The 25814-nt window shown below is 46.8% G+C and overlaps 2 non-coding genes across 2 annotated transcripts; one reads left to right on the forward strand and one right to left on the reverse strand.

Annotated features, from left to right (window-relative positions):
- The first annotated feature begins 574 nt into the window (after positions 1-574).
- Positions 575-647, forward strand: trnak-cuu (transfer RNA lysine (anticodon CUU)). Its single transcript has one exon. It is a non-coding gene; the product is annotated as a tRNA-Lys (tRNA).
- A 2397-nt stretch (positions 648-3044) lies between these two features.
- Positions 3045-3127, reverse strand: trnal-cag (transfer RNA leucine (anticodon CAG)). The gene has a single exon. It is a non-coding gene; the product is annotated as a tRNA-Leu (tRNA).
- Between the last annotated feature and the right edge of the window lie 22687 nt (positions 3128-25814).

Consider the following 25814-nt stretch of genomic DNA (forward strand, 5'->3'; position numbering starts at 1 on the left):
TGGCAAAGATAACAATAATTCTGGAATTATCCAGAAGAACAGTGACCCCGACGTGATTTGAACACGCAGCCATCTGATCTACAGTCAGAACACTCTACCGTTGCGCCACGATGTCTTGCAATTGAAACAGCGCTGTTTTATATACACACGTTCCACAAACACTGTTTCATTCCTCCTGCCTTCTCCTGATTCCTCAGTGTCATGCACAGAAGCGCCTGATGCCCTCATTTGTTTAACGTAACAAGCAGACACAAACACAGGTATTCCATCAAAATCAACCCGCAGGTGGCCACAGACACAATAAACAGAGCCAGAGAGGAAGACAGAATCGGGAATCTCCGGGAAATAGACAAGAGATATTGACAAGGACTAAAGCGCTTTGCGATCAGAAAATTGCCTGAACCCCTGTGGTTAATGAAAGGGATTTTGCTGCTTGAGTTCCTTATACGCCTTGGGCTTCTGGAGAACTTGTTTCGTAGTTTGCAGAAACGCGGCTCAGATATGCTGTTGTGACCAGGCCGGAGCCACCAGGTACCTGACTGCAATCAGCGACAAAGAAATACAATTCCAACAGGCCCGGCTAGCTCAGTCGGTAGAGCATGAGATTCTTAATCTTAGGGTCGTGGGTTCGAGCCGCACGTTGGGTGGTATTTATTTTGTTAAACGTTTATGTTGCTTCCAAAGTGTCATTAATTGAGCGATAACCTTGTTTTGCACAATGAAAGAAATGCGAACTGAGAAAATGCTGCAGATGCTGGAAATCTGAATTGAAACAGAAAATGCTGGAGATACTCAGCAGGTCAGGCAGCTACTGCGAAGAGAGAAACAGAGTTAACGTTTCAGGTCGATAACCTTTCGTCAGAACTGGAAAAAAGAGGTAATGGAACAGATTTTTAAGCAAGTGTAGAGGATTCTATGAGATCATGGCTGATCTCCTGCCTCAATTCCATTCACCGGCCCTAACGCCATATCCCTTGATGCCCATACCAGTCAGAAATCTACCGACTTCTGTTTTGAACATACCCAATGACTGAGCCTCCACGGCCCTCTGGGGTAGAGAATTCCAAAGATTCACCACCATCTGTGTGAGGAAATTTCTTCTCCTCTCAGTCCTGAATGGCCGAACCTAGATCCTGAGGCTGTGGCCCCTGGTTCTAGACTCCCCAGCCAAGGGAAACATTCTCCCAGCATCCAACCGATCAAACCCTGTAATAATTTTGCATGCTTAATGAGATCCCCTCTCATTCTTCCGAATTCAAGAGATTGCAGGCCTAGTTTACTCAATCTCTTCTCATACGAGCTCAGTGACAGTCTTGCAAATGGTGACTTGATATTCGGTAGTGTGGTCATGGTCCAGGCGGAGGTAGGAGGAGGTGTTGGAGAGTTGGCGTACAGCTTCCGCTAGGTAGAGGTCGGTTCGCCAAACAGCAACAGTTCCACCCTTGTCAGCAGGTTTTGTGCTTTGCATGTTAACTGTTAACTATTACCCATATCTCATTTTACACAATATATGAGCTACTCCAGCTCCTAATTCTTTTGTTCTTAGTTGTTATTTCCTCACACAGGAGAGCAATCTCGCCCCTGGACAAGAAGAAGGAGCAAGTTCCAACAAAATGATTCCGCAAACGTGATAACTGCTACACTGTGGAACCGTCTCCACTTTCAGTACCAGGTCAGATGGAAATGTTAAAATTTTTTGAGGATGTAACTGGTAGAATAGATAAGGGAGAACCAGTGGATGTGGTGTATTTGGACGTTCAGAAGGCTTTCGATAAGGTCCCACATAAGAGATTGACGTGCAAAGTTAAAGCTCATGCGATCGGGTGTAAGGTACTGACTTGGATAGAGAACTGGTTGGCAGACAGGAAGCAAAGAGTATGTCGAAACGGGTCTTTTTCCAAGTGGCAGGCAGTTACTAGTGCGGTAGGGCAGGGATAAGTGCTAGGACCCCAGCTACTCACAATATATATTAATGATCTAGAAGGTTGAACTAGATGAAATAACTCTAAGTTTGCAGACGACACAAAGCTGGATGGGCATGTGTGCTGTGAGGAGGATGCAGAGAAACTCCAGTATGATATGGACAGGTTAGGTGATTTAGCAGAAGCATTGCAGATGCAGTATAATGTGGATAAATGTGAGGTTATCAACTTTGGTGGCAAAAACAGGAAGACAGCTTATTATCAGAATGTCAATAGATTGGGAAAAGGGGAACTGCAATGAGACCTGGGTGTCCGTGTGCACCAATCGCTGAAGGTAAGCATGCAGGTGCAGCAGGTGGTTAAGAATGCAAATGTTGGCCTTTATAGTGAGAGGATTCGAGTACAGGAGCAAGGATGTCTTGCTGCAGTTGTACAAGGCCTTGGTGAGACCATACCTTGAGTATTGTGTGCAGCTTTGGTCATGTTGTCTGAGGAAGGATGTTCTTGCCATGGAGGGAGTGCAGCGAAGATGCACCAGACTGATACATGGGATGGCAGGAATGACGTATGAAGACAGATTGAGATGATTAGGCTTATATTCGCTAGAGTTTAGAAGAATGAGAGGGGAGCTCATTGAAACTTACAAAATTCTAACAGGACTAGACACACTAGATGCAGGAAGAATGATCCCGATGGTGCGGGAATCCAGAACCAGCGGTCACAGTCTAAGGATAAGGGGTAAGCCACTTAGGGCTGAGGAGAGGAGGAATTACTTCACCCAGAGAGTGGTGAACCTGTTGAATTCTGTACCACAGACGGCAGTTGAGGCCAATTCATTAAAAATATTCAAGAAGGAGTTAGATATATTTCTTAAGGCTAAAGAAATAAAGGGATATGGGGAGAAAGCAGGGACAGGGTACTGAATGTGGATGATCAGCCATGATCTCATTAAATGGCGGAGCAGGCTCGAGGGGCCGAATGGCCTATTCCTGCTCCTATCTTTTATGTTTCTATGTGAATGGAGCAGGTGAACTGCTGAATCCCACTTTTGAGGGATGTCCCAAAGTGCTTGGCAGTGGTGTGAAAATAAATGAGTTCCGCTTGGTAATTAAAAGTGAAGACTGTCAGAAGTGGGATTAGAACCCACGCCTCCAGAGGAGACTGCGACCTGAACGCAGCGCCTTAGACCGCTCGGCCATCCTGACTTGTTCCATTAATTTCTGCATCTCATCTCTTCCGCATGAAGAACGTTTCCGTCCGGGTGCTTGTTCAATGCTGTTGAAGGCTCAGTGACCGGGATATCATCTCCCCCGGGGTTTTCCTCAGCTTGTGCTCGGTGTATGGGGAGGTTTGTCCCGGGTCCCTGGTATTTTGCAGCTCCAGGGATGGGCAGTAACAATCTGAGCTCTGGAGCTGGGGAGAAGCGAATAATTAATGGATTTGTTTACTGGCCTGAAATGCGGTTTAGATCTGCTGGTATTAACCGAGGCCGGGGCTGCGAGATATTTCAGTTAGTTCACGTTTAATCAGAGGAATATCCGCAGTCAGGAGCTGAAAAGGACCAAGAGCTGAAAAAACACCAGAAAAAGGATAGGAAATATCAGCAATTGTGATCAACTCTTTAACGTGTGTTCTGGTAGTTTAGTGGTTTAATTGTTTAAACAACATTCATTAACCGAAAGCATTGTTTTGCAGAATGAAAGAAATGCTCACAGTAAGGGACAGTCGAAAGTTGAGTAATTTAACTTTAATAATTTGTGAAAGTTTATTCATTGACGTAGATTTATACCCAATCAGAATTTACACACTGTCTATTTTAGGAGTCTGCTTTAAATTGTTCGTTGCTTCTGACACAAGAAACCTGTTAAATTTATTTCACAGAAAAATAACATTTCCGCCCAGGCTCTAACCGGGGATTTTTCGCTTGTGCAGCGAACGTGATAACCGCTGCACTATGGAGATCTCTGCTTAATTGCGCATCGAGAAAGCACTATTCAGACAGAAGGGACACTACAGAATCGCTTTTACTGCAATGATTTCCTTTGACTGGCATTTCTCTGACCGAACTGCACAAGTCAAAAATGTCCCTTTCAAACTCATTAAACTGCCGAATTTCCTTCCCTTTAAATCTGATGCCTCTAGTTTTGCCCACTCAACCAATGTCCCTTTGCAATTTTCTGCTCCCTTCCGCACTACTTAATCTGCCACTAACTTAGTGTCGTTCAACTTGGTAATATATGCCTATCGAAGACTTTGGGATTACCTTTTATGTTAGCTGCCATTCTATTCTCAGACCCTCTCTTTGCCCCTCTTATTTCCCTTTTCACTTCTCATCTGAACTCTCTATAGTCAGATATATTAGGATAGTTGAAGCCCCCATTATCACTAATCTATACTTCATAGTCATAGAGTCATAACGGCACAGAAGGAGGCCATTCGGCCCATCGATTCTGTTCCAGGTCCCTGTGGAGCAATCCATTCAGTCCCATTCCCCCGCTCTATCCCCATAGCCCTGCAAGTTTATTTCCCTCAAGTTTCTATCCAGTCTCCACTTGAAAACATTGAGTGTCTCTGCTTCTACGACTTCCGTCGGCAGCGAGTCCCAAGTCCTCACCACTCGCTGCATAAAAACGTTTTCCTCACATCCCTCCTGTATCTCTTGCCCAAAACCTTAAATCTGTGTCCACCAGTCCTTGTACCATGAACTAGTGGGAACAGCCTTTTCCCGTCTGGTGTATCCAAACCCGTCATAATCTTGTACACGTCTATCAAATCACCCCTCAACCTCCTTTGTCTTAAAATCATCCTGTCCAGCGCCTTGGGACGTTTTACTACGTTGAAGGTGCTATATAAATAGAGGTTGTTGTTGTTGTTGTTGTGGTAATGAAAACAAATCCAGCTTCTCCAACCTGTCCTTTTAGCTAAGATGCCCCATCCCCAGAACCATTCTGGTAAATCTCCTCTGCACCCTCGCAAGGGCCTTCACATCCTTCCTAAAGTGTGGTGACCAGAACTGGACGCAATTCTCCAGTCGTGGCCTAACCAGCACTTTATAAAGGTTCAGCATAACTTCTCTACTTTTGTACACAATACCTCTATTTATGAAGCCCAAGATCCCATATGCTTTGCTAACCATTCTCTCAATATTTCCTGCCACCTTCAGGGACCTATGTACATTAACTCACAGGTCCCTCTGTCCCTGCACACTCATTAAAACTATGCCATTAAGTATATATTGCCTCACCCTGTTCCTTCTACTAAAATTCATCACTTCACACTTCTCTGTATTAAATTCCATCTGCCATTTGTCTGCCCCATTCTGCAAGACTTTCTATGTCCTGCTGTATTTGACTGGTATCATCCTGACTGTTTGCCACACCCCAAAGTTTGTTGTCATCGGCAAATTTAGAAATTCTACTCTGTATTCCAATATCCAGGTCAATTACATATATATCATAAAAAGCAGTGGCCCCAGCACTGACCCTTGGGGAACACCACTGTCTACCATCCTCCAGTCTGAAAAAACACACATTTACCACAACTCGCTGTTTTCTATCCTTAAGCCAATTCCTTCTGCAAGCTGCCACTGACCCACCTATTCCATGAGCCTCAATTTGGTTATCCAGCCTTCTACGTGATACCTTATCAAACGCCTTCCTAAAATCCATGCAGACAACATCCATTGCATTCTCTTGATCAATGTTCCCTGTTACTTCATCAAAAAATTCAATTATATTAGTCAAACACGATCTGCCTTTTACAAATCCATGTTGGCTCTCCTTAATTAGCTTAAACCTCTCCAACTGGCCGTTGATATTTTCCTTGATTATTGTTTCTAGAACTTTACCCACCATTGATGTTAAACTGACCAGCCTGTAGTTACTGGAATTATCCTTACAGCCTTTCTTGAATAGTTCTTACATCTCTCTGTAATTTCTCTGCAAATTTGCTTCTCCATATTTTCTCACTAGTTGGTGGCCTATAGAATACATCTAGTAGTGTAACGGCCCCTCTATTATATCTTAACTCTAGCCATATAAATTCAGTCCTTGTCCCCCCAGGACATCCTCTCTCCCCAGCACTGTAACATTCTGCTTAACCAATAATGTCGCACCACCTCCTGTCATTCCTTCCCTATCCTTCCTGAACACCATCTATCCAAGATTATTTAATACCCAATCCTACCCTTTTTTGAGCCAGGTTTCAGTTATTTTCACAACATCCTATTCCCATGTGACTATTTGCGCCTTCAGCTCACCAACCTTGTTTACTATGCTTCGTGCATTCACATACATGCACTGTAACCCTATCTTAGAACATCCTGTGTTCTCTCTAAGTCTGACCCCACCTAATACCTTACTATTTTTTACTTTAGCGTTACCCCTCTCTCCAAATCTGGTGTACACCATTTTCTTCTTTCTATTGGTACATCCTGGTGCCCATATCCCTGCCAACTTAATTTAAATCCTCCCCAACAACACTAGCAAACCTCCCCATGATGATATTTCTACCGGCTCTGTTGATTTGCAACCCGTCCGGCCTGTACCGGACCCACCTCCTCCAGAACTGGCCACAATGCCCCAGGAATCTCATCCCTCTTTCTACCACGACCTCTGGCTGTTCTCCTCCACCTCAGAATATTCTGCAGCCGCTCAGTGACATCCTTGACCCTGGCACCAAGGAGGCAACATTACCATCCTGGAGTCATGTCTGTTCTCCTCGTCTGTCTAACGATCACCCATTCCCTCTCTGCCTGTACACTCCTTAGCTGCGGGGTGACCACCTCCTGAAACGTGCTGTCCACGTAGCTCTCAGCCTCGCGGATGCACTGCAGTGACGCCAGCTGCTGATCAAGCTCCGAAACCGCGAGCTCCTCCAGCTGACGACACGACCTGCACAAGTGGTTGTCCAGGACATGGGATACATCCTGGATTTCCCACATGGCACAGGATGCACATTCCGTGGGACTGAGCTGCCCTGCCTTTATTTATTCGACTATTAACTAACTTTACAGAGTATTAAGACTAAGATGTACCTAATTAAAGTTATTAATGCAATATATTATTAACAGTTACTAATTTAACGTAGAATTAAATTTTTGCTAACAGTCGCTTGTGTGAAATCTTCTCAAATGCCTGCTAGAAATCATCATATTAAATCTAGAAAATCCCTCCATAGTGTCCTATGTACATCAACTCCCAGATCCCTCTGTCCCTGCAAACTCGTTAAGACTGTGCCATTAATGTATATTGCCTCTCCCTGTTCCTTCTGCCAAAATGCATCACCTCACACTTCTCTGTATTAAATTCCATCTGCCCATTCTGCTAGACTTTCTATTTCCTGTTGCCGTCGATTGGTATCAACCACAATGTTTGCCACACCCCCAAGTTTGGTTTGATATTTAAGGGGGAACTGATAGGGTAGGTAGAGAGAAACTATTTCCCCCAGTTGGGGAGTCTAGGGTTAGGGAACATAGCTTACAAATTAGATCCAGGCCTTTCAGGAGTGTAGTTAGGAAACATTTCTACACACAAAGGGTGGTAGAAGTTTGGAACTCTCTTCCACAAACAGCAACTGATGCTGGGTCCATTGTTAATATTAAATCTGCGATTGATCGATAATTGTTAACCAAAGGTAATATGGGGTATGTGTAGTGTCCGTGTGTAGATAAAGACATTGAAGACAGGAGTTGGTTCATAGGTATTTACTAAGCAAGTCTGGGGTGGGGGGGTTCTAAAGGATATATACAATACACAGGCTTGTATAGCCCAAGTGGCAATTACCGGCAATACGCACACCTGGGGCTCTTAAAGGCACATACACCACAATTGCTCTTAAAGGCACATACACCACAATTCCTCCCCTTCTAGCTAACTAGTACGTCATATTTTAAGTAATTATTAATTACATGTTATATGCAAAATAATATACGTTGCTCTATTAATTAATTATAGGTTAGTCTCTCAGGAGGCTTCCTGACTCTGTCCGGATAATGCCTCGGGGGTGTAGTAGTTTCTGGTGGTGTAGTAGGTTCTTCTGGCAAGGCTGATTCGCCTTGAAGGCCAGTGTCGGGTTCATCGGGTTCCAGTATCACCGGATCGGAGGTAGATATGGGTATCCCTATTTCATCGTTAGATGTATAGCGTGGTGGGGTAGGTTGTCCCTTTTCGGATGACTTGATGATTTGGTCAGCATGGCGCCTTATTATGCTTTCTCCGATGTCCATGGTATACATCAGTGGTCCTAGTCGTGTGCAGATAGTTCCAGGCTGCCATTTATCGGTATGGTAGTCCCGGGCCAAAACCGGTTGGCCTATCTGGAAGGCCCGAGTTGGCCTTTCATTCATGCCCTGAAACTGCCGGTTCTCCACGTCCCTTCGGATGTTGGGCTTGACCAAATCCAGCCGGCATCTTAGGTTTCTATTGTAGAACATCATGGCGGGAGTTTGGTTTGTAACCATATGTGTTGCATTCCTATATGCAAATAAGAAGTTATCCACCTTGTGCTGAAGTTTTATGTCTTCATTACCCATGGCCTTTATGGCCTTCTTAATGGTCTGGACAAACCTTTCAGCCAATCCATTGGTGGCGGGATGGTATGGGGCGGACGTGTAGTGCTTTACCCCATTGTTCTTTAAGAACTTTCTGAATTCTTCGGACACAAATTGCGGTCCCTTATCAGAACATATCTGTTCCGGCAGCCCATTCCTGGCAAATATGGTCCTTAATACTGTGATGGTTTTTTCCGTGGTGGTGGAGGACATCTTTATTACCTCCGGCCACTTGGAGTGTGCATCAACTGCGATTAAGAACATTGAGTCCATAAATGGACCAGCAAAGTCGATGTGCACCCTTTGCCAGGGAGATGAGGGCCACTCCCATGGATGTAGAGGGGCCTGTGGTGGAGCATTTTGGACCTTCTGGCATCCGAGGCAGCTCTTGGTCATGTCTTCGATGTCTCCATCGATACCTGGCCACCATACAGACGCCCTAGCTAGGTTCTTCATTTTCACTCCATCCAGATGCCCCTCGTGAAGCTCCTTTAGCACTTTATCCTGGAGTTTGGGTGGAATCACCACCCTGGATCCACACATCAAGGTTCCTCGGCACACTGACAGCTGTTCTCTTCTTTGCGAGAATGCTGGCAACAGTGGTTCGCCATGTGCTGGCCATCCCTTCATTGTTAAATCGTAGACCCGTGAGAGAGTAGGGTCATTTCTTGTCTCCCTTTCAATGGCAGAATTTGTCACCGGTAGACATTCCACTATGGTAGAGTGGAATATCTCTGCTGGGTCTACTGTAGGTGCCTCTTCTATCGTTGGCAATGGCAGGCGCGATAAACCGTCAGCATTCCCATGCTGTTTCGACCCTTTGTATTCAATGTTGTATTGGTGTGCCCCTAGAAAAAGGGACCACCTCTGTAGTCTTTGTGCCGTCATAATGGGGACACCTTTCTTAGGATTGAATATGGAGATGAGGGGTTGATGGTCAGTCAGCAAGGTAAATTTTTGTCCGTGTAGGTAATGGTTGAATTTCTTCACTCCCCATACCAGGCTGAGTGCTTCCCTGTCTATCTGGGAATAGTTACGCTCAGCTGAGTTCAATGAGCGTGACGCAAAAGCTATCGGCCGTTCCGAGCCATCAGGGAAGCTATGGGGCAATACCGCTCCTATGCCGTAAGGGGATGCATCGCACGCCAGTCTGATTGGTAGTGATGGGTTGTAATGAGCCAAAACTTTCTCGGATGTGATTAAGTCTTTACATTTATGGAAGGCACGTTTACAGTCTTCGTTCCATTTCCAAATCACTCCTGTGTGTAGAAGATCATTAAGACGGTGTAGAATAGTTGATAAGTTCGGTAAAAATTTATGATAGTAATTTGTTAATCCCAGGAATGACCTCAATTGTGAAACATTTTCAGGTGCTGGGGCTTTTATAACTGCTTCAATTTTTTCAGGTGACTTATGCAACCCTTCCTTATTAATTATGTGGCCACAATATGATATCTGATTTTAGAAAAATTCGCACTTGGGGCGATTTGCTCGTAGGCCCCGTTCTTTCAGCCTAGTGAGCACCTGCTCCAAATTGGCAAGGTGCTCGTTGTCGTTTTCTCCTGTTATAAGGATGTCATCTAGGTAGCACTGAGTCCCCGGAATCCCTTGCAGGATTTGCTCCATAGCTCTTTGCCAGATAGCTGGAGCTGATGCTACTCCAAAAACCAGTCGATTGTACTGGTACAGGCCTTTGTGTGTGTTTATTGTGAGATACTTTTTAGAGGTCTCCTCAACCTCCATCTGTAGATATGCCTGTGCCAAGTCAATTTTTGTGAAACGTTTTCCTCCGGATAGTGAGGCGAAAATATCTTCTATCCTCGGAAGAGGATACTGTACCGTGTGAAGGACCGGGTTTACAGTCACCTTAAAGTCTCCACAGATGCGAATTATTATCTGTTCCTCAGAGTTATTTTTCAATGTTTTTTTCATGACTGGAACGATGGGTGTTGCCCATTCGCTCCAATCTATTTTGGATAATACGCCTGCCTTTTCCAAATTCTCCAGCTCTGCCTCGACTGCTGGACGTATTGCGTATGGCACCGGTCTTGCCTTAAAACATTTTGGAATTGCTGCATCTTCCACTTTTATTGAGGCGGTGATGCCTTTCAAGGTTCCTAGTTTCTCTTGAAACACTTCTTTGGAGTTGGCCAAGATGTCTTTTAATCGTTCAGGTATGATGTCATCATTGTTTTTTTCCTTACTGGTCACCGTCAGTGCCTGAATGGAGTGCCAGTCTAAACGTATCTTCCTTATCCATTCACGTCCCAACAACGGTGGACCACCATCTTGTAGAATGTATAAATACAACTTTTGTATTTCTTTGCCGTTGTATACCACAGGCACCTTTATTTTTCCTTTGGGGTATACTTTCTGCCCCGTATATGTTTTTAAGATAATGGATGTGTCTTTTAGAGGTATATGTGAAAATCGCCTCTCGTAATCTCATCGATTTATTACGGTTAGAGCTGATCCTGTATCTAGCTCCATTTTAACTGGGGACCCTGCTATTATGAGGGTAACCCAAATGGTCTGGTAATCTTCATTGGCAATTACATTATGTAATTTGAGAGAGCTTAGTCTCTTGTTCCCGGAGTGGCTATCGCTCTTCTGGTCTTTGGAGCTAATGTCCATCATCATTTGTACCTTTCTGTGCTTTTCCTTATTGATTCTTTTCCTGTTAGTGGATTTTTTATTTTCAGATCGGCATACACGTGGAATGTGTCCCATCTTTCCGCATCACCTGCATGCTTTTTCTTTGAACCAGCAATCCCTCTGGTCATGGTTGGATCTGTCGCAGCAATAACATCTCTTGAAACCCCGTGTCATTTCATGGGTGCCGAAGTCCTGTGGCCTTTGCTGTATATTTGCCGCTCCTATTGCACTGAAAGCCTTGTCCAGTGTTAGATCTTTTCCAGAAGATACCTTTTTTTTGTGTTTCTACACTTAGGGGATCGCAGATGAATTTGTCTTGCAGAGAATCTGCCAGTCCTGCCTCGAATTGGTAGTGTAGGGTATCAACAATCTCCTCAAAATTCTTGTCCATCGGTTTGGCTGGAGTGATTAAGTTGTGTAACAGCTTGTATGTTTCTGCGCCCATTAGATCCAGAAGCACTGAAGCTTTTTTTTCATCTTCTATTCCATTTGCGGTGCAAAACACCTCCACTCTTTCTAAATATGTTGTCCAATCCTCTATCTTGTTATCAAAAACATCAATATTGCCAAAGTTAGGCTCGGTTTCGTTATCAAAAGCATCAATATTGCCAGACTTAGGCATTTCAAAAAAAGATATGGCGCTTCCCGCGCTTTTTTTTTCTTCTCTGGAGCAACGATATTGCACTTCATGCGCTTTGCCGCCGCTGCTACCGATAACAACGCTGTTTTACTGTGGTTTCCGTTTATTCACTGTTGGAGACTCGTTCCCGACGGAGGTCTAAACGCTGACCTGCTTGCCGCGCCGGCCGTCTCCCGAGTGCATCCTCCCAGTCCGTTATTGCTTGCCTCCGATTTCGCTGCCTGTCTCAGCTGTAGAGCCCACCGCTGGAGCCCCAGCCTGATGCCCAGGAAGGATTTGCGCAGTACCTGCCACCAGCTTGGCCAGCTGGTGAAACCACAGTTTCTCTTACTTCCTTGAGTCTTCTCAACGCTGGAGGAATCGATGTCCTTGAGGTGCTGCCGAATTGCAGGTAAGTCCGTTTCCACTTCGTCGCCACTGTAGTGTCCGTGTGTAGAAAAAGACACTGAAGACAGGAGTTGGTTCATAGATATTTACTAAGCAAATCTGGGGGGGGTTCTAAAGGATATACACAATACACAGGCTTATATAGCCCAAGTGGCAATTACCGGCATTATGCACACCTGGGGCTCTTAAAGGTACATACATCACAATTGCTCTTAAAGGCACATACACCACAGTATGGGCAAAGGCAGACAGATGGAGTTAGATCACAGATCAGCCATAATCTCATTGAATGGCGGAACAGGCTCGAGAGGCTGAATAGCCTCCTCCTGTTCCTATGTTCCATGGGGATTGACAGGGTAGACACTGAGAGGTTGTTTCCCCTGGCTGGAGTGTCTAGAACTAGGCATAGTCTCAGGAAGCGGGGTCGGCCATTTAAGACTGAGATGAGGAGGAATTTCTTCACTCAGAGGGTGGTGAATCTTTGGAATTCTCTGCCCCAGAGGGCTGTGGATGCTGAGTCTTTGTGTATAGTCAAGGCTGAGATTGATATAATTTTTGGACTGTAGGGGAATCAAGGGACATGGTGATCGGGCGGGAAAGTGGAGTTGAGCTCGATGATCAGCCATGATCTCATTGAATGGTGGAGCAGGCTCGAGGGGCCGTATGGCTGACTCCTGCTCCTAATTCTTAGGTTATTCTGTTCTAAGGGGGCTTTCTGGTTGATGTTGGGTGTCAGCCTTGGCTCAGTTGTTCACGTGCTCGCGTGAGTCGTAGGTGCAAGCTCCACTTGACTGAAGCACAAATTCCTGTGAAATAGTCCTGAGGGAGCGCAGCACTGTCGGAGGTGTCGTCTTTCGGATGTGATGTTAAACCGAGGCTCTGTTTTCCCTCTCAGGTGGACGTAAAAGATCCCACAGTTGTATTTGGAAGTACACCGGGGTGTTCTCCTGGACAAATCTTTATCCTTCAACCAACACCTCCAAGTCTGCAGATGACACAAAGCTGGGTGGGTGTGTGTGCTGTGAGGAGGATACCGAGAAACTCCAGGATGATTTGGACAGGTTGGCTGATTGGGCAGATGCATGGCATATGCAGTATAATGTGAATAAATTTGAGGTTATCCACTTTGCTGGCAAAAACAGGAAGGCAGATTATTATTTAAAAATCAATAGATTGGGAGAAGGGTAAGTGCAACGAGACCTGAGTGTCCTTGTGCACCAGTCGCTGAAGGTAAGCATGCAGGTGCAGCAGGCGGTTAAGAAAGCAAATGGTATGTTGGCCTTCGTATCGAGAGGGTTTGAGTACAGGAACAAGGATGTCTTGCTGCAGTTGTACAGGGCCTTGGTGAGACCACACCTTGAGTATTGTGTGCAGTTTTGGTCGCCTTATCTGAGGGAGGATGTTCTTGCCATGGAGGGAGTGCAGCGAAGGTTCACCAGACTGATACCTGGGATGGCAGGAATGACGTATGAGTTCAATTGGACTTATACTCGCTGGAGTTCAGAAGAATGAGAGGTGATCTCATTGAAACTTATAAAATTCTAACAGAACTAGACAGACTAGATGCAGGAAGGCTGTTCCCGATGGCGGGGCAGTCCAGACCCAGGGGCCACAGTCTAACGATAAGGGGTAAGCCATTTAGGACTGAGATGAGGAGGAATTTCTTCACCCAGAGAATGGTGAACCTATGGAATTCTCTACCACAGAAGGCAGTTGAGGCCAATTCATTAAATATATTCAAGAAGGAGTTAGCTATATTTCTTAAGGCTAAAGGGATCAAGGGATATGGGGAGAGGGCAGGGACAGGGTACTGTGTTTGGATGATCAGCCATGATCTCATTGAATGGCAGAGTAGGCTCGAGGGGGCGAATGGCCTACTCCTGCTCCTATCTTCTATGTTTCTATGTTTATTTTTCCCTGTGTACACAGAGGTCATTGACAGGCTGGTGGAATGGGCGAGCACATGGCAGACGAAATTCAATGGGTTTGAATGTAAGAGTGAGGAAAGTGTCGCTGCGATTGTAGAGGGGCTTGCTGAGACCACACCTGGAGTACTGTGCAGAGTTTTGGTCTCCTTTCCTAAGGCAGGATATACTTGCCTTAGAGGGAGTGCAATGAAGGTTCAGCAGACTGATTCCTGGGGTGAGAGGGCTGTCCTATGTGGAGAGATTGAGTAGATTGGGCATTTGCGCTCTGGGGTTTGGAAGAATGAGAGGTGATCTCATTGAAACGTATAAAATTCTTAAGGGGCTTGGCAGGGTAGATGCTGAGAAGCTGTTTCCCCTGGCTGGAGAGTCTAGAAGGAGGGGGCGACTGAGATGAGGAGATATTTCTTCACTGAGGGTGGTGAATCTTTGGAATTCTCTACCCCAGAGGGCTGTGAATGCTGAATCGTTGAGTATATTCAAGGCTGAGATCGATAGCTTTTTAGACTCTAGGGGAATCAAGGGATATGGGGATCAGGTGGGAAAGTGGATTTGAGGTCGAAGATCAGCCATGATCTTATTAAATGGCGGAGCTGGCTTGAGTGACCATATGGCTGACTCCTGCTACTATTTCTCATGTTCTTGAGAGCCGAAAATAATGGGCGGGGTCAGTGGGAAGGTAACGATACAGGGGATGCAATGGGAATGAGGGGTGGGAGGCGTGAGTGTTTGGGGATGGGTCGGGAGGGAATTCCGGCAAAGTCCCACCCACAAATTGCTGCCAGAAGACATTGGCGGCTGTTTATTGTGCACCACAACGCAATGCAAACCAGCAGCTCCCATGTGAAAGGAAAAAAGAAAAAGGGTAGGGTGAAAAAAGCACAAAAAGAGAAGTGAACATAGGAACTGAGGATTGAAGAGAAGAGAAATAGGGAGAAAGAAGCAAAGGAGGAGACAGAGATAAATAGCACACACAGCGAAGAGGAACCTTGCCATGTGCAGTACCTTAGGATACTGACTATGTTTATATCTTTCAATAGCATTCTATTATTATCAGTTAATCTCCATTAGTGCCACACACGGGGCACTGTGACTAGGGGGGAAAAATTCAGTATCGCCCCGTTTGGGGCGCCATTATCGGCCATGCGCAGAATTTAGTGCCTGGCGCACTAATTATCACCTCCGACGGCAAACTTGGCTTTTATTGCCCCTGGAGGTGATTGGAGCGCTAAATCAGGTGCTTCACACCAGTCTTAAGGCAAAAAGTCCGAGGAGTGATGCGATACCTCAGAGCGCTGGTGAAGCAAGGAAGTGCAAACCAAAATAAACCTACAAAATGCTGCTCTGTACCCAAAGCTCCTTCACACAGCATTGAATCTCTCCAGAAGTCTCTCTCGCTCTCTCTCTCAGAATGCGTGGTGAAAAAATTTCACCAACAAAAAAAGGCAGGAAGCTCCCCCAGTCCCTTTCTGACTGCATAACGCTCTCCTCAAACTGTTGTTGCTAGCGGCAGGCGGTAAGGCAGGGGGCGCCACTAAATATCTGTTCTGGGGCGCTACCGGGGTATTGTGCACTTGACTGACGTCATGATCTGCCAGCCCAAGAGATTGTGGCGGTAGTGTTTAGCGCCGCCGCAAAAGTCTAGTTAATTTCGCGATCGGCGCAAGCATCGCCGTGCCCATTCACTAGTTGCTTTACGCCCATTTAGTGCCCTCTTAAGGCACTAACGGGAGGCGCAAACAACTGAATTTTCCCCCTAGGTGTGGTATTAAGGCGAAACACTCTATATCAATGAGTTAGATGAAGGGAGCGAGTGTAATGTGCCCAAGTTTGCTGACGATACAAAGATAGGTGGGACAGTAAGCTGTGAGGAGGACACACAGAACCTGCAAAGGGATATAGACAGATTAAGTGATTGTGCAATAAGTTGGCAGATGGAGTATACTGTGGGGAAATGTAAGGTTATTCACTTTGGTAGGAAGAATCAGAAAACAGAATATTATTTTAAATGGCGAGGAACTGTTAAATGTTGGTGCTCAGAGGGCTTTGTCTGCCTTGTACACAAAACACAGAGAGGTAACATTGTAGGGGTTCGCAAAATCCCCTCAGCCCCCAAAGATCGGGAAATATTAACCCACATCGTGGACGAAGACTTTGCGTGATTTAAATTGTCTCTGGGTTGGACATTGTTTTAAAACATACCCAGAACCGCAAGAAGGCTGCGTTAAGCTAGGCAGCACTTGGACAACACCGGATTCAAAGAACTTTGTAAAGAAATCGCACACCTTAAGACAGTACAATTTTATTAAAAAAAAGGAACTCTTGAGTTTGGTAAATTGCCCAGGGATAAAATGGCTGTCAAAATGCGTGGCCAAGGACAAAGGGCATGGAAGCAGCTTTCTGTGTCTGTGAAGCAACGGCAGTCAAATTCTGTCAATCAGAAGGGGAGTTTCCCCTCCCTGCAGAGACAATCGATGTTTGTTTACAGAAACTGCTACAAGGTTATTTGCACAAGGGATTAAACCAATTGACTGCGGTTTCAGTGACTACAAGATAATGGGTTTCTGTTTATATAGTAATACAACTCCATTCAAAACCCATCAGGTTGAATGGAGATGGTTCGAAGGCTCAGCACAGACATTTGAAAAGAAACACTTAAACTGAGGAAGGGAACAGTTTAAAATGAATGGGTTTGAACCACCCATTACTGGAAAATGGGGACAGTTGGTTCCCTTTTGTTTTAGCCCAGAAACCTCCGGATCTGGGCCAGCACATTTCGGCACCAAAACTGGGGTATAAGAGATAGCTTCTCAGAGGCATCTCTCTCTCTCTCTGGCTTGCCTCCGTGTGCCCTCTACAGCGTGGGAGTCTGTCTGAAGAAGTAAGAACACCAGCAGTTTACTTTTAAAACACTGGGGTGTTTCTTTACTTCAGGACAGTGAAGATCTCGTGGGACATGGAGCTGGCACTGCAGTGGTGAGCATATATTTTTCTGGCCTTCCACAAGGCAACTTATGATAGGAGTAAAGTGGGGATTTCGTTAGAATTGTATTTTAGTCGATTTCCCTCGTTGTGTCCGTTTTTTACCTCCCCTATTTAAGCAATTTTACCGTGATTACAAGATCGTGTGGTGTAGTTTCTTAGTTTTAATAAAGTTTGACTTTCTTGCATCCACACAATTTGTCCATTTTAATATATCATTAATTATAAGTTCCTCCAGCCAGAACTGGAAGGAGGGGTTTAGTGATTTGAAACCGCTGTGCAGTGCAAAAAGTGCAGTGGCAAAAACGCTGCCTGACCAGGTAAATTACCGTAAACCAGGTAAAGGAAGGTAAATTACCGTAAACCAGGTAAAGGAAGGTAAATTACCGTAAACATGTAAAGAATGCCCCCTTCAAATTTGCGACCGTGGCAGGACTGGAGGCAGTTGTTGATATGATAAGTGGTCTGGATCTGGAGAAAGCACCAGCTGTTGCTTTTCTTGCTTTTAGTCTGCGGGTAGCCCTGCAGAAGTTAGCGGCAGTGTGTAAGCTCACCGTTTATGGTATAGGTGGCTGGGTTAAGAAGGGTGAGATGAGGGTGCGGGAGGAGGTTAAAGAGGCCAAGAATAGGGAGTCAGAGTTTGAAAAATGCCAGGCGGAGGTAGAATGCCTCATAAGAGAGGTGAATAAGGCCAGAGATAGTGGGATGAGGGTGCGGGAAGAAAATGCACGCCTTACACTAGAGGTCATGAAATGCCGGGCAGAGATAGAGCGCCTTGTGCAGGAAGCCACAGTGGCTAGGGACAGTGAGATGAAGCTACAGGAGGAAAACGCACACCTCACCCAAGAAACTAGTGATGGCAAAAGCCACGCGAGGCACAAGATAGAGTTCCTAAAGTGCCAAATTACAGAAGCAAGGAGGAACGAGATGAGACTGCGGGAAGAGAATACCCACCTCACCTCAGAAGTAACAGAGCAGGAGGAAAAGGTTAAGGAGGTAAAGGCAGCTTATAAGCTGGCCTGCGACCAAAGGTTTAGTGGAGCAGATCATACCCCATGCAACAGAAAGATAGAGAGTTTGGGTATGGAGTTATTAAGGACTGAAGGGATGGAATGTCTCATAAGTCCGAAGGGAAGTCCACCGGACAGTACCAGCAGCCCAAATAAAACCGCCCCACAGGCAGCACCCAGAACAGAGCTTGCTAGGGAATTAGAGATCCCAAGACAGCAGCCCACGGCACTGAGTTTTGAGGAGCTCTGGCAGCAAGAAGGGGTGGACAATGGGGTGGTAGGAGAACGCCAGCAGGTCCCGCTAGGCAGGCGGGGATCAGGACCAGTGTACCCCCTCCCACAACGGAGGTACGGGCCGCCCGTGAACGATAAACACCCAGGGACTGCTCAGCATACCTATCTGGTGCCCTATGATACCCCACAGCTCAGAGGCCTGGTGAAACATATTCCCCTGCTCTCCGAAAAGAGAGACCCCTCAGTGCACTTGCAAGGGATAGAACAGGCAGCCTGTGTTAATGGCTGTGATGACGAAGAGAAAGCCAAAATGTTGCTTTTCCCTGTAGATACTAAGCTCTATCAGACGCTTTCAGATGAGGCTAAGAGAGGGCAGAAGGGTTTTGAGGACCTAAAGGAGGAAATACTGGAAGCCTTGGGTGCGAACGACAGCAGTCCGTTCGGTCGCAAAGGAAAAACACCGCAGAAGGAAGAGGAGACCCCGCAGACATTTGCAGACAGGCGGTAGCCAGTCTGCAACAGCGCATGTCCAGGGGGACAAAATAGGGCACGCCTGAACCCGCAGCAGCGGACCCAATGGCTTTGTTGCCTGGTGTCCAATTGTCTGCCCTAGATAAAAGCAAAGGCTGATACTTGGTTTGACCACCGAGACCCCCTAGCAACCGAAGAGACTGTAATCCGGCAGCTCACAGTAGCATATAGGAACAGTAGGAATAGTGGGAGCCCTAGCAAAAGGGTAAGGTCCACAAGGTTAAACCTGGGACTCAATTCAAGAAAGAGCGTCGCCAGGAGGGGAGCCGACCCTCCAAGAACAAGGTCACTTGTTACAGGAGCGGGGAGGATGGCCACTGGCGCAGGGATTGTAAAAAGCCTGGAGAGACGATAAAGCCAGCACCCCCGCAGCCCCAACTCAGAAGGCAGAGACAGAAACTCCTCCTGATACAGTCGAGTCCATCATGGAGTCGATAAAATCGTTCCTCAGGGCCAATCACGGAAAGGTAGCAGCCATCAGTGGTGCTGCAAACCCCTTGCCCACCTTTGCCTCCCCACAATGACTGGAGCACGCGCAGCCTGTCCGTCTGTGTAATCTCCGGTAAGATGAATGGAAGAGACCGCTCGTACAGATGGAGACAGAGAAGGTTACAAGGACTTATCTATTGGATACGGGGGCATCATGCATCGTGATCCATATGGATAATCCCACCACCACACCTCTGTTTGATGGGGTTCCATACATGCTATCGGAATTTACCAGTCAGTAGCAGGCGGGGTTATACTCCAGATCCCTCTCCGTCCGTCTGGGCACGCTCCAAACTAAGTGGACGTGCATCCTGGCAAAGTGGAATAAGGAGGAAGGAAACGGGATCCAAGGAGCCGACTTCCTGGTGGGCCACGGGATCCTCGTGGATCTCCACAACCATTGCCTTTGGGGGGCTAGCACAGACAGGGAAGAAGGTGTAGTGGTCATCCCGGCCAAGGAGGGTAAGGGGACCTTGTGTACTGTGAAGCCCAAAGAAGGCTCATGGTAAATGATGTCCCGGAGGCACTGCAGGCAGTCGTGCAGGCAAACCTCACAGCCTTTGCCACCCATAAACACGTCTACGGAAGGATCACAGGGTTTGAGTTTAAAATAGATGGGGAACCCATGACCCGACCACAGAAGCAGTACAATTTCCCCAAGGAGGCAGAACCCGACATGGAGGCAGCCATCACCTCCTTAGTTAAACAGGGAGTGTTGAGGCCCATAGCCACTCATGTTAATTCTCCACTTTGGCCGGTTAGGAAACCGGACAATTCATGGAGAGCCATGGTGGACTATCGGGTGCTTAACAGCAATATCCCCATGTGTGCCCCCACAGTAGAAGCAGTGGCTAATATTATTAGCAATATTCCAGCATCCGCGAACACATTCACGCTGCTGGAAATTTCGAATGGGTTCCGGTCCATCCCTTTAAAATGGGAGGAGCAATATAAGTTTGCCTTCACCTTTAAGGGAGAGCAGTATACCTGGACCTGTCTGCCACAGGGTTTCTACAACAGCCCCGGCATCTTCCACCAATGCATGAAGGATAGTTTAAAGGAATTCAGTCAAACCACTCAATTACTGCAGTATGTGGATGATCTGCTCTTATTTACCGACTCGGTCGGGGAGCATGGCCCACTGCTGGCTGAGCTGCTGCAGAGAAAGTGGTTTAAAGTCAACCCCAAGAAGGCGCAGATGGGTCAGCAAGAAGTTTAATTCCTGGGTCTGACTGTCCGCACAGGAGAGAGGTCGATAGATAAGGCAAGGAGGGAAGCGGTCCAGGAGTTACCGATTCCCAAATCAGTAAGAGGGCTGAGGTCGTTCCTGGGATTGACGGGGTACTGCAGGGAATTTATAGAGGACTATGCAGCCACAGCGGCCCCTCTGCTCCGTCTCCTACACAAGGGAGTGGAGTGGTCCTGGGTTGAGGGATGCCAGGCAGCATTTGTTAAGTTAATGGGAGACCTGCAGACCGCAGCAGCCCTAGGAGCGATAGATGGGAAAAGGGATTTTTTTCTGCAGGCAGCAGACAGCATGAGGAAGCAGCATTGGAATAACCGGCTGCTGCTGGAGCCTAGCAGGAGCCACCAGTGGGAGATAGGAGACCTAGTGATGGTAAGATACAATGCCCAGGTGGGAAGTTTAGAGCCACTCTACATGGGACTATACTATTATAGTTGATAGGGACAGCCCCATGGTCAATGCAGTAAAACTACCCCGGTGCACAAAGTAGTTCCACGCCAACCAATGTAAATTGTAACAAGTTCAAGTTCACAGGCTGTAAAGACAGGCACTGTGGCTTGTTCCAAGGGAAAAGTTGTCCGGCCCACCAACTGGGACACTTCCCCGCCCCAGTGGGACCTAAGTTTTGGCCTAAGTTTAAATTTGAACCAGTTATCTAGTTCAGAAACAGAGAAACAGCCGCCTGAGAGTAAAAATCTGCAGGGTGCTGCGAGTTCATTCCCAGAAGAGACTGCCCGCACATGTGTAGTCGCTGGTCTGGAGGCAGGAATTCCCCAGTCTTTTGAACAGGAGGTTCACGGGGAGAGGTTTCCCAACACCAGGTTCGCACAGGTGCAGTTCCCCAGCCTGTGACCCCAGCGGCTCCTCTTCAGTTTTCCCGCGCAGGTGCTGTCGCCTGATTGAATACAGAGATTTCACAGCCTCTGCCGGGGGACTCAGGGGAGGAGGTTCGTGCAGGCGCAGTTGCCTGTTTCAAGGGACAAACTTCCCAGCCCGCTTCTACAGTGGTTCCCCCTATGGTGTGGGACTCTAGGGAGGAAAGGATTGAAATTCCTCTTGTGGGGGACATATGGAAGGAGCCGGTACCAGGTTTTGGACCTGGAGAGGAAGATTTTCAGTCACCAGCAGCGGGTGGTGAGGAGATGCCGGCCCCCAGTACAGGAGTGGGTAGGGAAAAGGAGACAAACCCGGATTACTGGCAGGCTGCCAGGTATATTAAACAGTGCGGTCTGTTTGCATCAGGGGGAGAAAGTTCCTAGCCAGCTAGGGCTGTGACCCAGGCTCAGGGTCTGTCAGCCAAAGTTTCCCCGCAGAGACGACCCTCAGAAAGTCTCAGCGGGTCCACAAGCCTAATATAAGATGGTCACCAGGGTACCTGTCACAAAGAGCAATCTTCCGAGCCGGGAGGAAACAGATCACAGAGGTCCCCAACTAGCAGCCATAAGCTGCCAGGGACCAGAAGCAGGAGGCAGTCCAGCTTCACTGCAGGCAGCAGTAATCTGCGACAGTGACACCAGAGATTAGCCTGGCCGTCCGGAGACGGGCGGCATTTGTATTATAGCTTTGTGTTAAGTTACCAATGTTTATAGCTTGCTTTTAAGGTGTTTAAATTTTAAGTTTAGAATGTAACTAGTAGTTTAAAGTTTAAGCTTGTAAGTGTGCCAAATATTTGTATTTTGGTCCGAGGTCAAGGGACTCGACCATGTCTCCACCTAAGGCAGCAGGTCAGTGAGAGACTTGGCTGCATGTCCTTTTAAGTTCTTTTGCAGGAGAGTGGACAAAGGAGCAGACCTGTTCGCCCAGCCCGAGCTGGGCACCGAATGAAGATATGGTTATACAGAATGCTGGAGATCACCTCGCCATTGGACAAATCCAGAAGGAGGCCCCACAGTGACCTTCGGGAGAAACTGGACAGAGTCCGGAGGAACCTGCCTACTCAAGGGGGGCACGGTGGCATAGTGGTTAGCACTGTTGCCTCACAGCGCTAGGGACCCGAGTTCAAATCTGGCCTCGGGCGACTGTCTGTGTGGAGTTTGTACATTCTCCCTGTGTCTGCGTGGGTTTCCTCTGGGTGCTCCGATTTTCTCCCACAGTCCAAAGATGTGCAGGTTAGGTTGATCTGGCTGTGATAAATTGACCCTTTGTGTTAGGGGATTAAATGCATGGGGTTACGGGGATAGGGTGGGATATGTGTCGGTGCAGGCTCGATGGGCTGAAATGGCCTCTATCTGCGCTGTAGATTCTGTGTGTGACTCATCCTACGTGGTAGTGATGGCCCCAGCTAGGTGGGGCACAGCCGCAACCCAGCACTATCCTGACCGAATTTCACTTGCTGGAGACCTCGCCATTGAGGAGTCATGGTGGGGAAGCACAGGCGCCTTGTCAGATAGAGACGCGTTCCCCGGGGACTGGGTGGTGATGGCCCGGGAAAGATTGTAAAGGGGAGGGGGAGACTCAAGAGTCACATGGGTGCATTCGGGGAAGGGAGGAACTCACCCGGGGCCCACAGGCAAAGTTGGAGTCTAACTGTGGCTGGGAAGGATGAGTGAGTGGCCGGATCTGGGATCCAAGATTTGAGTGTGGGGCCAGTGAGAGACGCCACACAGGCACCCATCATTTTCTGCAGCCAGTCAAGGGAAGATGGGAGGGGGAGGGATTGGGAGTTGCGATCCCATACTCCCCGGTCTCGGTCTGTGAAACATGAGGGGTACCCCGCCTCCACAAAGGGAGAAGGGAATGGCTTGGGGCTGGCGGAGCAGACTGTTCTTTAAAATCCATTCTCTATGTTTTAAAAGTTTAAGACCATTAAAAGGGGGGGTGGAAGGAACATTTACTGCCCGGGTGGGAGGAGCAATACTCACTCGAATTTCGTGGCCCTTCATTGGCACGTGATGGTCGGGGTTTATTTCAGCATTTTGTTTCAAATGTTTAATGGAGATTTTTGTATTTTGTTTTACAGTTCCAAGTGCTGCAGAGGCGTAGGACACTCTACGTGCTTGAAATCATTCTGATTACATTGTATAACCAAGATTGCAACATTTTGTAATATGTTATAATGTAACAAGTGATGCAGGGGTATGAGACCCTTCTTGTAACATTTTGTAATTGATGTATCTGTAGATGCCTACTGTACCACGGTTTTCTCGGATTTGAGGGGAATAGACAGGTTGGGGAATCAGTGATAGGTAGCTATAGGTAAATACAGGGGATGGTTGTTTGTCGGGTGTCAGAAATCTTTGCTCACTTCTTCAAGAGGATACTACAAGCAAGTTGGAAGTATCCAAGGTGCGAATGTAGGGGTTTGCAAAATCCCCTCAGCCCCCGAAAATCGGGAAATATTAACCCACATCGTGGACGAAGAGTTTGCGTGATTTAAATTGTCTCTGGGTTGGATTTTTTTTATAACATATCCAGAACCGCAAGAAGTCTGCGTTAAGCTAGGCAGCACTTGGACAACACCGGAATCAAAGAACTTTGTAAAAAAATCGCACACCTTAAGACAGCACATTTTTATTAAAAAAAGGTACTCTTGAGTTTGGTAAATTGCCCAGGGATAAAATGGCCGTCAGACTGCGTGGCCAAGGACAAAGGGCCTGGAAGCAGCTTTCTGTGTCTGTGAAGCAACGGCAGTCAAATTCTGTCAATCAGAAGGGGAGGTTCCCTCCCTGCAGAGACAATCGATGTTTGTTTACAGAAACTGCAAAAGGCTATTTGCACAAGGGATTAAACCAATTGACTGCGGTTGCAGTGACCACAAGATAATGGGTTTCTGTTTACATAGTAATACAACTCCATTCAAAACCCATCAGGGTGAATGGAGATGGTTCGAAGGCTCAGCACAGACATTTGAAAAGAAACACTTAAACTGAGGAAGGGAACAGTTTAAAATGAATGGGTTTGAAGCACCCATTTCTGGACAATGGGGACAGTTGGATCCCTTTTGCTTTAGCCCAGAAACTTCCGGATCTGGGCGGGAACATTTCGGCCCCAAAACTGGGGTGTAAGAGATAGCTTCTCAGAGGCATCTCTCTCTCTCTGGCTTGCCTCCATGTGCTCTCTACAGTGTGGCAGTCTGTCTGAAGAAGTAACACCAGCAGTTTGCTTTTAAAACACTGGGGTGTTTCTTTACTTCAGGACAGTGAAGATCTCGTGGGACACGCAGCTGGCACTGCAGTGGTGAGCATATATTTTTCTGGTCTTCCACAAGGCAACTTAGGATAGGCTTAGGGGTGGGAGTAAAGTGGGGATTTCATTAGAATTGTATTTTAGTCGATTTCCCTCGTTGTGTCCGTTTTTTTCCTCCCCTCTTTGAGCAATTTTAGCGTGATTACAAGATCGTGTGGTGTAGTTTCTTAGTTTTAATAAAGTTTGACTTTCTTGCATCCAGACCATTTGTCCGTTTTAATATATCATTAATTATAAGTTCCTCCCGTCAGAACTCGAAGGAGGGCTATAGCGATTCGAGACCGCTGTTTGGAGCTGGTCAAAGTGCAGTGGCAAAAAGGCTGTCTGACCAGGTAAAGTACCGTAAACCAGGTAAAGGAAGGTAAATTGCCATAAAGCAGGTAAAGAATGCCTGCCTACAATATGAAGGTGGATGCATTTTGGCCTTTATTGCAAGGGGTTTGGAATATAAAAGTGAGGAGTAAGTCTCTCATCCCTGCAATTGTCAATGCTTTTGGGCCCTGAGGGAATCAGGAAATATGGGGATCGGGTGGGAAAGTGTAGTTGAGGTCGAAGATCAGCCATGATCTAATTGAATGGCGGAGCAGGCTTGAGGGGCTGAAAGGCCTAATCCTGCTCCTGATTCTTATGTTTCTTACATGACAGGGTTAGGGAGTTGGGGTTAATTGGAGTAGGGCTTCCAGACTTCATTGGTTCTCCATTTTAAAGTCCCCACATTGTGGTTTGCAACAAAGCTTAGAGTAATATGCAAGGTAGCTACAGTGGGTTGAACCAGAGACGAGTGCACACTGAGAAGCTGGGCTGGTAAATCTGTGCTGCTGCAGCGGCACCAAGTGGTGACATAGAGAGTTGCCATTATTCTTATGGACAGAGCAATTTATTGCAGAAAAGTTGGCACAGAAGTGTGACAAAAAAGTGATAGGAAGTTTTGTAGAAAGGACTCTGTCTTTAAGGGGCCCACATTCTCCTTCGCCTCCCTCTTTATCATACTATACCAGTAAAAACTTTTCACAGGTTTATTCTTGCATTCCCTTTCTACAGTGCTTTTGCACCCCTTT

The sequence above is a fragment of the Somniosus microcephalus genome, unplaced genomic scaffold (assembly GCF_052327205.1).
Source record: "Somniosus microcephalus isolate GS21.2 unplaced genomic scaffold, FLI_Smic_1.0 unresolved_chr4, whole genome shotgun sequence".
Lineage (NCBI taxonomy): Eukaryota > Metazoa > Chordata > Chondrichthyes > Squaliformes > Somniosidae > Somniosus > Somniosus microcephalus.